Consider the following 15,556-nt stretch of genomic DNA (forward strand, 5'->3'; position numbering starts at 1 on the left):
TACCTGTGAGACCAGAAGAGGGCGCTAGATCTCTTAGATTGGTTGTGATTTGCCATGTAGGTTCTGGAAGCTGAATCCCCATTCTCTGGAAGAACAGCCAAGTGTTCCTAACCACTGAGTATTTTCTCCATTCTTAATGATCAACTCTTGTAGATCTTCTTTTTAGCTAGGAAAGTTTTTGTAGGGTGTGGTGGCACATGCCTTTAATGAAAGGTGAATCTTTGTGAGTTTGAGGCCAGTCTGGTCTACAGAGTGAGTTCTGGGACAGCAAGAGCTGTTACACAGAAAAACCCTGTCTCAAAATACCAAAACCGAACCAAAACAAAATGTTAGTTTTCTTAGAAGGGGGCTGGGGACCCCCTTTGTATTAGCAACAAAACCCCGGTGGATGTCAGCCAGTGGTTTCACACCCCTTTAATCCCAGCACTAGGGAGGCAGAGGCAGAGGCAGGTGGATCTTTGAGTTCAAAGCCAGCATGGGGCACAGAGCAAGTTCAAGGACAGCCATGGCTACATAGAAAAACCCTGTCTCAAAAACAAAGAAACAAACAAACAAAAAACAAGAAAACAGTAACAACCATTAAAAAAAACCCCAAACCAAAACCAAAAACTTTTGTTTGTGTGGGTTTCACGTATATCTTTACACACGTATATAAAGACGCCAGAAATGGGCATCGGATACCCTGGCGTTGTAGTCACAGGCAGTTAGGAGCTGCCTGACAGGGGTGTTGATGTTATGGAGTTTCTAACCCCTGAGAAAAGAGCATAGATTAAATCCAGTTGTAATTAAAATATCTGTTGATTGGCTGTTATCAGCACAACAGTCTTAAAGTCAAATCTCATGCATGTCATGAAGGAGAGGCATGGGGAAAGGTTTTTTTTTTTTTTTTTTTTTTTTTTTGGTTTTTACGAGACAGGGTTTCTCTGTATTGTTTTCGAGGCTGTCAGTCCAGCCCGGCCTCGAACTCACAGAGATCCTCCTGCCTCTGCCTCCCGAGTGCTGGGATTAAAGGCGTGCGCCACCACCGCCCGGCTGGGGAAAGGGTTTTAAAGGGGGAAAACCACAAGAAGACCTTCAGTATCTACACAAGCAAGCAACAATTGGTCTGTTCTGCCAAGTTAAGTGATTAGGGCAACTCAAAATAATCTTTGGGTACCTATGTAAGCAAGTTACAGAAGTAAAAAAAGCAGTTAGTTGTAGTGTAACAAGTAGTTGGTCATGGCTATGGGAGTCACCAAGTCAGGGTTACTGGGAACTTATCTTCCAGGGACTGGAGTCAGACAAACTGCTAGTGGATACCAAGATGGATGTCTGGCAAAGTGAGATTTTTAAATTAATTTTTATTTAAATTAAAAACACTCTTATTTTACATACCAATCCTAGTTCCCTCTCCCTCCCATCCTCCCATTTCCCTCCACTGACCCCCATCCTACCGCATATCCACTCCCCTGGGAGAGTGAGGCTTCCAGTGGGGGATCATCAAAGTCTGTCACATCATTTGGGGCAGGGTCCTGCCCTGTGTATCTAGGCTGAGAGAGTAACCCTCCATAGGGAATGGGCTCCCAAAGCCCATTGGTACACTAGGGATAAATACTGGTTCCACTGTCAGATGCCCCACAGACTGCCCAGCTCCCCAACAGACACCTACGTTCAGGGGGCCTGGTTCGGCACTATGCTGGCTCCCTAGCTGTTAGCCTGGGTTCCGTGAACTCTAACTTGCTCAGTTTGTCTGCTTCTGTGAGTTTCCCCAGCATGGTCTTGACCCCTTTGTTCATCACTCCTTCCTCTCTACAACTGGATTCCAGGAGTTCGACTCAGTGCTTAGCTGTGAATCTCTGCTTCTGCTTCCATGAGCTATTGAGTGAAAGCTCTAAGATGACATTTAAGGTAGTCATTAAACTCATTATAGGGGAAGTGCATACACATACACACATACTCCACAATGTCATATGTTGGAAACACTATAATCATAGTACCAACGGTAGATTCTCTCACTAAGAGGATAATTACTCCTCCCCTCTCCTTAGAATGGCTTTGGGTGAATCAGTCTTTCTTTGGGGTGGTCTCTTGGCCAGGTGATTGACAGGCTCAGCTAAATTAACTTTTGATGGAGGAGACAATGGTTGCCTTGCCACACTCCCCAACTCCCCTGCTAATAAGCAACAATGTATTTCTAACTATATCCATTACTTTTGTGTTGCTGCGATAAAACACTGGCCAAAAGCAACTTAAGGGAGGTATTAGCTTTGGCATTTGGTTCCAGAGAGATGAGTCCATCTTGACGGGAAAGCATAGCAGCAAGTGCCAGGCATGGCAGCATGATCAGGAAGCTGAGAGCTCACCTCTCTTTTTGTTTTTTTGAGACAGGATTTCTCTTTCTATGTGTAACCGTCCTGGAACTCGATCTGTAGACCAATCTTTTCTGTATCCTCACAGCAGGAGCAACTGAACTAGAAGCAGGATGAGGCCCTATGCTCTCAAAGCCCACCCACTGTGACACACTTCCTCCTGCAAGGCTGCCCTTTCTGAACCTCCCAAATAACTCCACCAACCGGGGACCAAGTTTTCAAATTGCTTGAGCCTATGGGGGCATTTCTCGTTCAAATCACCCCTGTAACCACAATGAAACGAATGTTTATTTGTCTTATCAAAAGCCTGAACTGCCCTCCCCCACCGAGAAGTATAAAAGCAGAGTACTCTTCCTTCCCTCCAGACACCCTGAGCCAGCCTCCAGCTCACCAGCTGCCGGCCACGCCCTTCAGTCTTGGCTTCAGAAGCTGTTTAAAGGAGAAGTAATGCACGTACCAGCCATGCTATGGGTAGCGCCGCCGTCCTGGCGAGGACTGACTGTTTTGGAGAGGTTTGTAGATAGCTTTATCTTTTATCTGCTTCAAACTGACAAGAAAAAAAAAAAAACAACAACAACACTGACATTTCCTTTGCTTGTGTACACGTGTCTAAAGAATGACCTTTGGCTGATAAGATGGTTCAGTGGACAGAGGCAATGGATGCCAAGCCTAAGAGAAAGAGAGAAAGCACTACCTGTGGTGAATGAACCAAGGGGCTAGGCGTGAGCGAGCCCAAGCAAAAGCGTGAGCAGGCCCAAAGCCTGGAGAAAGCCTGCTTAGGCTCAGAAAAAAAACGAGACACAAGGAAGAGAAAATGAATAAAAGGTTCTCCTGCTTCTCTGAGTAGTTGGAAAAGCAAGACTCTGGGGAGATGGCTCAACAGTTTAAAGTGCCTGCTGCTATTGGAGGCCACCTGAGTTGGGCTCACAGCACCCATGTTGGGTGCATCACAGCCACCTGTAATTCCCAGAGATCCGATGTCCTCTTCCGGTCTCAAGGCTTACATGGAAGGCAAAAGGTATAGGCAACTAAGCAGTCCTGGCCAAGTTGTAGTCCTGCGCATTGGTGATCCAGTATTGTCTTTTTACTTCTCTTGTGACCCTAGAATGTTGGTCTTTACTGCTGATGACTGGGAGGGATCCCAGAGCTGCCTTAACACCTGTCCAGAGTTTTCCTGTTGGGGGAGCCTGCACCTGGGTACTCCTTGTCACGTTATCCCTCTTGTTTTCAAGGCTCTTTGTTAAAGTCCTGTTTAAACAGGCTTCTAATCACTGAGTTGAAAGGGAACTGTTGTGTGGTTAGTTAGATATTAGCAGGCTTGGAGGACAGAGGGTCTGGACCCCACCCTCATAATCAACAGCCTGTAAGACCAGAGACGGAACTCATGTTGTGATTACTGTTCAGAGGAACGGGACATGAGTCATATCGCTGGACTTGGTGGAGACATGACATTTAGAACTTCCTGGGGAGTCATTATAGATGACTATTAAAGCCTGGTTTCTGGAAACTTAAACAAGACTCCTGTATGGCAGGAAGCATTGTGATGAAGAATACATCAGCATGTTGCTTCTGCTGCCAGAGTGAAATCCTGTTGGATAAAAAATTTTTGACAAAGGCGGATAGAAATGTAGCCTGAGAGACATTCCTTTCCAGTATGCCTGTCCTAACCATCAGAAGAAAATATCATGAGCTGCCAGGAGGAGATTCAAGGAGCTGTCACCTGCCTTCAAGCTATGCAGAGGGCAGCAGAGTTACAGTCTTTGCTTGTGTTGGGTGACTTTTCAGTGATATAGCTGCTTTTGAGTCTTCCCTGCTCCTTTGTGTAACCCTCAGCCACACTCCTATTGCTAACCCCAATTAAAAACTATTGGTTTATGAGTTTTGGACTTGGGTGCAATTGTTACTTTGGCCTGACATGGGTTCCATGGCTCCGGTGAACTGACTTATTGGACTTGCAGATTGCAGTGTATTATCAACAGAAGTCAAAGAAGGAATCCAGACAGGAGCAGAAGCACTAACTGTAGAGGAATGCTGCTTACTGGCTTGTTTCCATTGGTTGGCCCAGTTACCGTTCTAATTTTGCCCAGGCTCAACTGCCTAAGGATGACACCATCTGCAGTAGGCTGGCTCCTCCCACGTCACTCAGCATTCAAGAAATGCCCCTCAGACACAGACCAATCAGTGAAGAGGCTTCCTCATTTGGGGTTCCCTTTTCTCAGGTATGTCTAGGTTTGTATGAAGTGGACAAAACTTACTGTGATGAACCTCTAAAATGAAAATGTAATTTAATAGCTTTTAGGGATGTCTGGGTTGTGCTTTGGATTCGGGTTTTAAAGCTTGGTCTCTGGCTGGAGACACAGCTCAGCAGCTAAGATCACTTGCTATTCCTGCAGAAGACCCAGGGTTTAGTTCCCAGCACCCACACGGCAGCTTGCAACCATCTGTAATCCTGGTTCTAGGGGAATCTGATACCTCTTCTGATTTCTGTTGTCACCAGGAATGTGTGTTGTGCACAGATACACCTGCAAGCAAAACACCCATAAACATAAAGTGAATAAAAGGTTTTAAAAAAGATTTATCTGTGAGTTCGAGACCAGCCTGGTCTACTGAGCGAGTTCCAGGAAAGCCTCCAAAAGTCACAGAGAAACCCTGTCTCGAAAAACCAAAAAAAATAAAAAAATAAAAAAGATTTATAAAAAATAAAGTTTAATTTCACAGCTGAGCTGCTGTATGAGGCCACACCCTCCCATCCATCTCCTCACTCAAACCACCTTCTCTCCATCCTTCTCCTTTACTCCTTCATATACCTGTGTTCTCCTATCCACTTCCTTACTGAGCCCCTCCCTGTGAAGGGGCACTAGCGAAGCAACTCCACTAGTGTGTGTGTGTGTGTGTGTGTGTGTGTGTGTGCGCGCGCGCGCGTGCGCGCGCACTGCAGGGGCCAGCACAGATGTCTGTGATGCCACAGAGAAGGAAGGGGCCACCTGACAGGGATACAGATTAATCACAAATGTCTATTGGTTCAAGGGGAACATAGGATTCTGTTGCCTCAAGCCGACCCATGGAAAGTTATTAAGGGATTTCATGACTCATGTCACCTGGGAAGAGAAGCATTAGCTACTCTGGTCTCTCATGCCTCTGGGAGAAAAGGATTAAAATCTATAATCCCAGAAGATGTCAGGGCATGCATCTCTGTGGTAACCCAGGAGGCGGGGCCAGTCATCACCGTGATCACCCAGTACAGAGAAGCAGACATTACCAGAAGAATGTCAATTAGATTTTACCCATTGCTGGCTTGTAGAGAGTGTAATATCCTCTGGGGTTTGCTGATGCTTTCTTAGGGTGAACACTTTTCTGGTGAAACCTTCCCTTGGCTCTCTGCTCTCCACTCTATGGGAGCAGAGCTGAACTGTAGCAACTTTGCGGGAGAAACAACCTGCCGAGCAAAACTGCTACACTGGGCAAACATCCCCAGCTGGAAGACCCTCTCCGGCAGGAGCAGAGCAGATACACTGGGGAAGCCTTTCCCTGAGGCAAGGCTGTAAGCTGCTAAGCTTACTGCGGCCTGTGGTAGTCCTTGGCTCCCGAGCTCCAAGATACCTTTCCGTCTGAGCTGTGTAACACAGTAGTCTGTGACTCCCGAGTGCCAGAATACTTGTCCCATTCTGATCCGCCCGAAATGCCTACAGTATACACCTTTAATCCTTAGATTCAGGATTAAGAAATAGACAGATCTCCGTGAGTCCAAGGCCACCAAGATCTACACAAGAGTGAATCAGTCTGAAAGAGAATTATAGCTGACACCTTTAATGCCAACATTAGGGAAGTATATAAGACAGAAGTGAACTGTGTTTACGATATTCTGGGGTTTCTCTGGCCCACATCTCTACTCTCTTCCACACTTCTCCCTCAAATTAGTTCCAGAGACCTTCAAGCCACATCAGGTGGATCCCAAGGCCTCTCATCATGTTGTCTTTGAGTTATAGCCAGATGGAGAGATACAGTGAACACGCAGTGACTTGCCTTCGGCTTGCTGAACTGACTACTTGCAAGAGTCAAGTGAGGAATAAAACCAGAAAACTATGTTTGATTAACATTTTTGGACCTGTCAGACAAGTGCTTCCTGTAACTTGTTCCTAGGCTTTCATAAAAACCTTCTCCATTGTCTGCTCAGTTCCCACAGAAACTCTAGCACCTTGTGTGAATATTTTCTTAGCACCTTGACACCTAGGTCTGTGAGAGTAAAGAAATATTTTGCTTGCTGTTGGGCCCTTCCTCCATAGGGACTGCTGACCAGCTTGTGACTAGGAGCGAGTATATCCTGTTCCCCTCCTTCCAATTAGATCTGTATGCAAGTTCCTGTTTTCTGCCCATCCTTGTCTGAATTCAAGTTCCTGTTAACCGCCTATCCTTTGCTGGAGGGCCCTGGGAATGTGAGCTTCTGACTTTAGTAGTTTTCCACTGTGCCTGCTGACTGGTATATAATGCTCCCCTCTTGTTTCAATAAATGCCATTCTCCTTGTAAGAATGAGCCACTGTCTTTTGTCATCATTTCAATCCTCAGGCCCTAGCCCGAATCCTTGAGAAGTGTTGTAGCCCGAGATCACTACAGCTTGCCCCAGATAGCTGCAGTGCTGAGCTCTCATGACTCTGGTCTCAGTTTCTCCCGAACACTCAGAACAGATTTTCTGTGTTAGTTACTTTCTAGTTGCTGTGGTCAAAAGCATCCCAAAATCACCTTGAGTATGAACAGGTTATTTGGCTTGTGTTTTGAGGGTACTGCCCATCATGGCCTGGAAGAGGCTGATCATGTGGAATCCTCCGTTGGGAAGGAGGGATCAGGTTGGGGGAGGATGGAGGGAGAGAGTACCGGCAGAGACAACTGGCAATTCAGGGGCAAGATAGAAACCTAGTGCAATGGAAATTCTCAGGAGCCTAGGAAGGTGGCCCTAGCTAAGACTCCTAGTAATGGGGCACACGGAGACTGAAGGGGCCATCACCTATAGCCAAGCAGCGCTTCCACTCTCGGGATTGGGACACCAATCCAGCCACAAAACCTTCAACTTAAATTTGTCCTGCCAGCAACGTGCTGTGGTAAAGGTGGCACAGAAACTGTGGGAGTGGCCAACCAGTGACTGGTCCAGTTTGAGACCCATGCCATGAGAGGGAGCCCACCCCTGACATTGTCTGGAGGATCAGAAACCAGAGGCTGGATGGCCCAGAGACCTAGGATAGAACCAAAAAACACCCTAAAAAAGTAAGTGAAAGGATTCCTAATGATAGTTTGCATACTTGTAGACAGGAGCCTGGCATAATCACCATCAGAGAGGCTCCATCTAGCATCTGATGGAAACAGATGCAGAAACCCACAGCCAAGCATCAGGTGGAACTTGGTGAATCCTGTGGAAGAAGGGGAGGAAAGAGAGTAGGAGCCAGCCTGGTCAAGGACACCACAAGAAAGCCCACAGGGTCAACAAACCTGGACTCATAGGGGCTCATTGATACTGAACTGACAGCCAGGAAGCCTGCATGGGTTTAACCTATGCCCTCTGCATATGTATTTTAGTTGTGTAGCTTGCTGTTTTTTGTGAGACTCCTACCAGGGGGAGCAGGGGCTGCTTCTGATGCTCTTTGCTAGCTTTTGGGACCCTCTTCCTCCTACTGGGATGCTTCATCCAGCCTTAATATGATAGGAAGTATCTAGTCTTATTGCATCAACCAAACCATGGTTGATGTCCCTGGGAGGCCTGCTCTTTTCTGAAGGGAAATGGAGGAGTAAATGGAGAGGGAAGAAGGGGGGACTTGGAGGAGGGGAGGGAGGAGAAACTGCAGTATGGATGTAATATATGAGTGAATAAATTAATAATTATAAAAAAATGGGTCTTGTCTCCTCCATTAAGCCTCTGTGGAAACATCTTCCAGATACATCCAGAGGTTTCTTTCCACGGTGATTCTAAATCCAGGCAAGTTGACAGTGAAGAGAAACTATCATGGTGCCCGCCTGCATTTACTGCAAAAAGGCAAGTGTATCAGTCTCTCTCCCCATTGCTGTGACAAAATACCTGAGGACGCACTTTAACAGCACAATATTCTTGTTGCAGGGAGGGGGAGGGGATTGTGTCTAGGTTTAGCTACTCTGAGGAAAACCTGCCCACCTCACTTTCAAAGCATGTGCCGTGCCACTAGAAGCATTCCCAAAGAACTAAGGCCAAAAGTGAGACAAAGGTGTTGACTGTCAGTGTGATTAACTTTGTTCTGGAGGGACTAGGTGTCATGGAATATTAGTTTAAGATGTGTTACATTTGTTTATGCTGTGGAATATTTGTTTAATGCATGCAAAGTGTGTTGCATTCTTTTTTGTTGCATTTATTTAATTCTGTGAAGCTGTGTTACTTTGCCTGCCTAAAACATCTGATTGGTCTAATAAAGAGCTGAATGGCCAATAGCTAGGCAGGAGAGAGAAATAGGCAGGACTGTCAGGCAGAGAGAATAAACAGGAGGAGAAATTTAGGGAAAAGAAGAGCCAGGATCAAGAAAAAGAGAAGGAGAGGAGGATTCCAGGGGCCAGTCGCCCAGCCATCCAGTCAGCCACAGAGTAAAAGGAAAGAAAGATGCATAGAATAAAGAAAGGTAAAAGCCCAAAGGCAAAACATAGTTAAAGAGAAATGTGTAGGGGTAAGCCCCACAAAGCTATCCACCCTAAGGGCGGGGACACGGACATTTAGGACAGGTGGAGATAAAAGGAAGTGAAAGAGAAACGAATCCCTCTTCTCACCCCTACAGAAATGGAATAATTTAAGTTAGAAAATCTGGCTAGAAACAAGCCACGCTAAGGCCGGGCATTCATAAACAAGGTAAGTCTTGGCGAGTTTATTTGGGAGCTGGATTTCAGGCCCCTAAAGAGAGAGAGAAACAAAACAACCACAAAAAAACCAACCAACTATAGTCAGGTGACACCAGATCTGGGCAGATGCATTCCTGGAGTGTGACAATTTGGCCTGACACTTGCAGCTTTTCCAGCTGAGGGTCATTGAAAGGTTCAGGCATTGCGCTGGCCTGTCCTGTTACCTGGCAGGATGCACTCAGGCAACACTCTGGCCAGCCCAGAGTTCCGTGAGAACCATGCAGGTGCAAAGGACCCCTTTAAAGGACTGACCCCTGCCCCGTTTTCGCTCTCTTGCTCTTGCTCTCTTACTCTCATCTTACTTTGTCTCTCTCTCTTTGTCTCTCTCTTATCTCTCTCTGCTCTGCACGGGTTGGTTACCTCTCACCCCCCTTTCCCTCCCTGTCCACAATAAACACCACGAGGGATCGTTGAGTAGCGGTTTGTGTCTCTTACTGGATAAACCTAAACATTTTAACAACAGTCATGTGGCTCATTGGGGGGAGAAAGTCCCCAAGCACAGGGAGGGATTGGCTGCAGGACAGCCAGAGGGATGACTGGATCCCATTCTGTCTGCGGTCCAGGAAACAGGATTTCATTCAGGAGGAAGGCAGCAGGGCTGAAGGCAACACCTCAGTGTTTTGACCTTCCAAAGAAGAAAACAGAAGGTTCAGAAGGACAATTTGAAGATACTGGAGTTCCTGACATTTTTTTATTTCATGAGTTTAATTCAATTAGATGATATTTACTCTTCTGGCAGTGAGTTTTCTGATGAGTTCATAATAAATCCACAGAAAACTACGTATGAGCAGAGTGCAGTGGCATTCACTTTTGGAGACAGAAGCAGTTGGATCTCTTTGAGTTCTGGTCTACAAAGTGAGTTCCAGGACAATCAGAGCTACACAGTGAGACCCTATCTCAAAAGAAAAAAAAAAGTAAGGAAAGAATATGAAAATTTACCAATCCCATGATTAGTCTTACAGATGTATGACACGTGTACAGACAAGTTGCAAAGGCTCTCTATGTCTCAGCTGTGAAAAGTACTTCCATTTTCAGTACGTAATATTCAATTGGAATGTATATTGAGGGCTCAGGATACAGTTCAATAGGCAAGAGTTCTGGTTGCCCTGCACGAGGGAGTTCAAATCCTCATGCCTGTGGAGGGCAGAGACAGGAGAACTGCTGGGGCTTGCTGGCTGCCAGCCGAGATCCAAGTTCAGTGGGAGATCGTGTCTCAAGGGAAGAGCAGGACACAGGACATTCTCCTCCATTCTTCTCCGGACATGTGGATGGGCATGTGCATACCCTCCAGTGTATGGGATGGGATAGGAGAGCAAAGGCCTTGGTGCTCAGATAGAAGAAGCCACTGGATGATCTCTGGTATGGCGTGTGGGCAATGCCAACATATTTTAGTGCACACCGTTTCCAGTTTGACTGTGGTCACCTATTCAAAAGTGTGAAACTAGGGAAAGGAAAAGAGCTTCATACAAATTATTAAAATGTGGATGCAAATGTTAGGATAACTGGAAAAAATAAAATGACCATTTCTAGGGCGTGTGACTGAGAGGCTCAGAGCTGGGGCAAGAGCCGAGGTTCATGAAGAGTGTTTCTGGTCTCTAAGGTGATGTGTGCGCATTTCTTTGATTAAACAATGAAACGGTGATGTGGGTGGAATGAGGACCTGCGGAGGCACCTGTCATGCAAGAGCTTTGGAGATGTGGTGGACCTGGGAGACTGGTTGAGAGATGGCCAGAGAGTAGCCTTTCAGGTATAGCCGAATGGGATCATGGTGGCCACTGTGGTCTTGCGTTCTCCTTGAAGCAGCCAGAGAAGTTCTGTTTGTCATGTTCTGGACACACTCAGAGTCCATTTCCCTCAGTCAGTTTCCAAGGCTTTACTATGGGAGGAGTGGGGGTAGGAGGGGAAAGAAGGTCTTGTTTTTCTAAGTGTGTTTAGGGCACCCACAGCCCCAAACCTGTGCAGATATGTTGTGAGGGTTGAGGGAAAAAAATCCCCAGGGCAAGTCCAAGGGCAAATCCCAGGGAAAATTCCAGCGCAGTTTCAAGGCTGGTGACAGATGGGCAGGGAAGACATGGTGGCAGAAGCCTGAGGTGGCTGGTCACACTGCAGAGAGAGGGAATGCTGGTGTTCATTTCTCAGCCCAGGAGGGAGAGGTGCCGCCAATATCCAGGGTAGGTCTTCCCTCCTGGGCTGACGCTCCCAAAAATGGAAAAAGAGACAGTTTATTCTGGATCCCAACATGAGTGATCATGGAAAACAGACTTGAGGTACCCCAGATTCCATGTTCCATTGTGGCTAAAGTTTTTACAGAAACAGAACAAAGAAAACCACCAATCAAAGCACTTTTCAAACAACAGATGGGTGGTTTTGAAAGATCCTGGCCCAATTTAAACAGGCAGCTGAGGCTTATGGAGAATTCCGTTCCCCCACAGCTGCATAGTCATTGCCTATCAGAAGGGAGCTCAGCTCAAGGACACAGGCTGTCGGGTATCTGCAGGTGGCCGGATGGCCAGCTCAGCAGGGTTGAGCAAGCACAGAGACCAATTGTTCCTCAGATAGGGCCAAGGCCAAGACTTGAGTTCCAAGAAAAACCTCAATTGCCCGCGCTCTGAGCCCTAGCCTCATTTAAATTGCCCAATCAGGGTCCTGTTACTAGGCTTCTCGCTTCTGTACTGCGCTTTTTGCTATAAAAGAACCCCTGAGTCCCCAGCTCGGCGCGCTCAGTTCCCTGAGACTGAGATGCCCGGGTACCCGAATGTCACCAATAAAGCCTCTTGCTGTTGCATCCAAGTTCGTGGTCTCGCTGTTCCTTGGGTACGGGTCTCCCTTCCGTGAAAGTATCCCTATTGGGGTCTTTCAGTTTAAGCACAGTGGGGAAACCTCTGCTGCAAGCCTCTGATAGAACTATCTGATGACATCCTTAATGATGTCTTCTGGGCCACTGAGGAAAATGGATGGAGAAAACAATACCCAGAGACTAGGGGAAGAATGTAGTGATGAAACATAAAAAGGAGAATAAAAGTCCCCAGCTGAGTGAGGGGGGTTACGTGATCAGAAGCTCAGACCCACAAGCAGCTGCAACAGCATCGCAGGCACTCCCTTAGCCCACAATCGCAGGATGTGCACCGGCCGTGGATGGAATCCCAGACCACAGACGTGCCAGTTAATTCTGCCTAACCAAATGCAGTCATTGTCTTCTCGAGGCCCTTTGTCTTATGATTACTTTGTACAAAGACTTGCTGTGCTAAGTAATCTCTGTAACTATGGGAACCCTACTGAGACTTTCAGTCTCAGGACTCCTCTTCCCCTCTTCTCAAGGCCTTTCCTCTCAGGATAACCTTTGGTGTGAAGTAATCTCTGAAACCATGGGAACCCTGCAGACTGGGCCTTGCAGCCTCGGGACTCTCCCTCCCTTCTTTTTTCTTTAAAAATGCCTTGCATTTGCAGCTCGGGGATAGAGTTAAGCTCCAGCTAGCTGGTTTTCTGGAAATAAATAGACTTTGTTGTACTTGAAGCCTTGGGGTCCTCTCCGAGTGGGCACAACACTTAGCTCTTGTTTGGGAGAAAGAGTGGTGTGTTAGGTTAATACATTTTAAACTGTTTTTCTTTTTTCTTGTGAGTCACAAAGGTGTTAGGTCAGACACAGGGCTGGGCAAGGAATGGCTACTAAGGAAGGTAATGGTAAATATAGCCCAAGGTAAACTGTAATTAGACTCTGGGTCAGCAACATTCCAACTTCTCATAAACAGTTCATCAGCCTTGAAGAAGGTACTTGGAAGGTTTAGCTTTTTTGGGAACTTTGATTCACATTAGGTTTTTCTAAGTCAAATTGGCAACATTGCCCAGCACTTGGGAGGTGAAGACAGGAAGATCTCTGGGAGTTCAAGGCCAGCCTGGTCTACACAGAGAAGTCCAGTCCAGCCAGGGCTACATAGTGAGACCCTGTCTCAAAACAAATAAAACAACCAACAATGATCAATACCAACATGCAGAAACCAAAACCAACCAAAGGAAACCAGAAAGAATGCTAAATTTTCTCTTCAGTGTTTAGGCCTTTGATCATTCCCAGTTAGGTTTTGTGTGGGGTTAGGCATGGGTGACACAGAGATTTCTTCATTTGGCTTCTGATGTTGTAGCGTAATCCTGACCAGAGACATCTGAGCATCGTCTCTGCTCTGCAGATCCCACTTTGCCCAACAGACACGGGCTGGGGACATTGATGGGATGCCAGAGTGGCAGGGCAGGGACTGAGTAACCCACCACCCATGATACAGCCCACGCACTGCCTGCGACAGACAAGGGAGCTGACCCTCTCCCTTCCCAATTATAGCACTAGGGAAGGCAGGACTTGCTCCTCGCCTGGGCAGCATGGCAGAGCTGACCCTATTGACAGGGATACTGGCGAAGCAGCCCTGAGAACATGGCATGGGAGATCTGGTCCCGCCCCTTATCTTCCATGTGGTGGAGTGGGAAGGGGAGAGATTTCCTCTCCCCCCCTCGAGACACCTGTAGTGGGTGGGAGAGCTGGCTCTGGGGTCTTGGGAGTGGATGAGCAGTCCCTGCCACTCATCAGCTGCAGCATTCCGCAACAACAGGATATCCAAGAGCAGAGTCCCAGTGAGGGCCCAGCATCCATAGTGTAGCAGAAACCAGAGGCCTTGGACCAGACCAATGACTCTGCAGTGAACACTTGCAAGTAAAGATGTATGGATAAAAGGGTTTACTGTGTGACTGACTTGTGTCACACTGCAGCTTCCATGACGAGATTTTTCCTTTTTTTTTTTTTCCTGTTTTCCTCCTAAATTTTACTTTACTTTATTGGGGGAGGGGAGGTTGCAACAGCAGAGATGGATACAAAAGGAGGGGAGATGATGAATGGGATCGAGATGCAGGATGTGAAAGACACCAAGAATAAATGAAAAGGAGGTTAAAACACTTAAAAAAGAAAGAAAAATAAACATCCCACAGATCAATAGCACTTTTCCCCTTGTGGAGCTGGGCTGAGTGGGAGTGGAGACTGGAGAGACTCCGCCTTGGTGTGCAGTCTGCACAGAGGAGTGGCCAGGGCTTCTGACTCCTCTTAACCTCTACCTTTCCCATCAGGTGGAAGCCTGTATTGGGAGGACAAATTGGGGGACAGCGAGGGGCTGCCTCACTCTGAGTTGCACAGTGCCCCATTCGTGAATGGAGGCCACAGCTGCAAGTGCCTGCACCGTCTGGGCTCAGGGGACATGCTCTTTCTCCTGAAGACCTGTCACAGCAGCCTGTCTTGATGCCTCCCTTTGCCAACACCTTCAGAACCCCGTGTGTCGGAAGTGCCTAGGACCAGCAGTTTTCCGTGTAAACTTAATTGTAAGGTGTGGAAAGTATCAGGGACCTGTGGGTTGTTTAGTGGATGAGCATTCAAGGTGCCCCGTGGGGGGGAATGGTGTCCTGCTGGAGTCAGGAGAAGGGAGGCTGGGGACATGGGGGCCGTTTCCGGTGATGGGCACACACAGCATTTGGAAGCAGGTGAGGCTGAAGGATATCCTAACAGAGTGTGCTCAGGCCAGTCTGCCATTCAGGACCCCTGCTGAGAGATGAGGGAAAAGAGATGTGGAGATGCAAGAGGAAAGGGAGACAGACTAGAGGAGGCAGAGGAAGGAGAGATGAGAGGATGCAGAGCTAAGAGATAAGGGTGCTGGGCAGTGGTGGCGCACGCCTTTTATCCCAGCACTTGAGAGGCAGAGGAAGGTGGATCTCCGTGAGTTCAAGGCCAGCCTGGTCTACAGAGCAAATCCCAGGACAGTCAGGGCTGTTACACAGAGAAACTCAGTCTCAAAAAATAAACAAATAAGTAATAAAAGAGAGAGAGCTGGGGAAACCCATAGAAGCAGCTGACTTGAGCAAGTGGTAGCTCAGGAACCCAGTCTGACAGCTGGGGACCAGCATAGGATGGAACCAGGTTCCCTGAATGTTGGTGTTGGTTGGAGGGCTTGAGCAGTCTATGGGGCATCTGGCAGGGGAACCAGTATTTATCCCTAGTGCACGAATGGGTTTTGGGAGCCCATTCCCTATGGAGGGATACTCTGTCTATCTAGACACACGGGGGGGAGGACCGAAGTCCTGCCCCAAATGATGTGACAGACTTTGATGATACTCCATGGGAGGCCTCACCTTCCCTGGGGAGTGGGTGGGGGTTGGAGTGGGGGATGGGGGATGTTAGAGGACAGGAAGGAGAGGGAACTGGGATTGGTATGTAAAATAAGATTGCTTTTAATTTAAATAAAATTAATTAAGAAAGGGAAAGGAGGGAGAGGAAGGG

Source organism: Mesocricetus auratus, unplaced genomic scaffold, assembly GCF_017639785.1.
Source record: "Mesocricetus auratus isolate SY011 unplaced genomic scaffold, BCM_Maur_2.0 Super-Scaffold_100004, whole genome shotgun sequence".
NCBI lineage: Eukaryota > Metazoa > Chordata > Mammalia > Rodentia > Cricetidae > Mesocricetus > Mesocricetus auratus.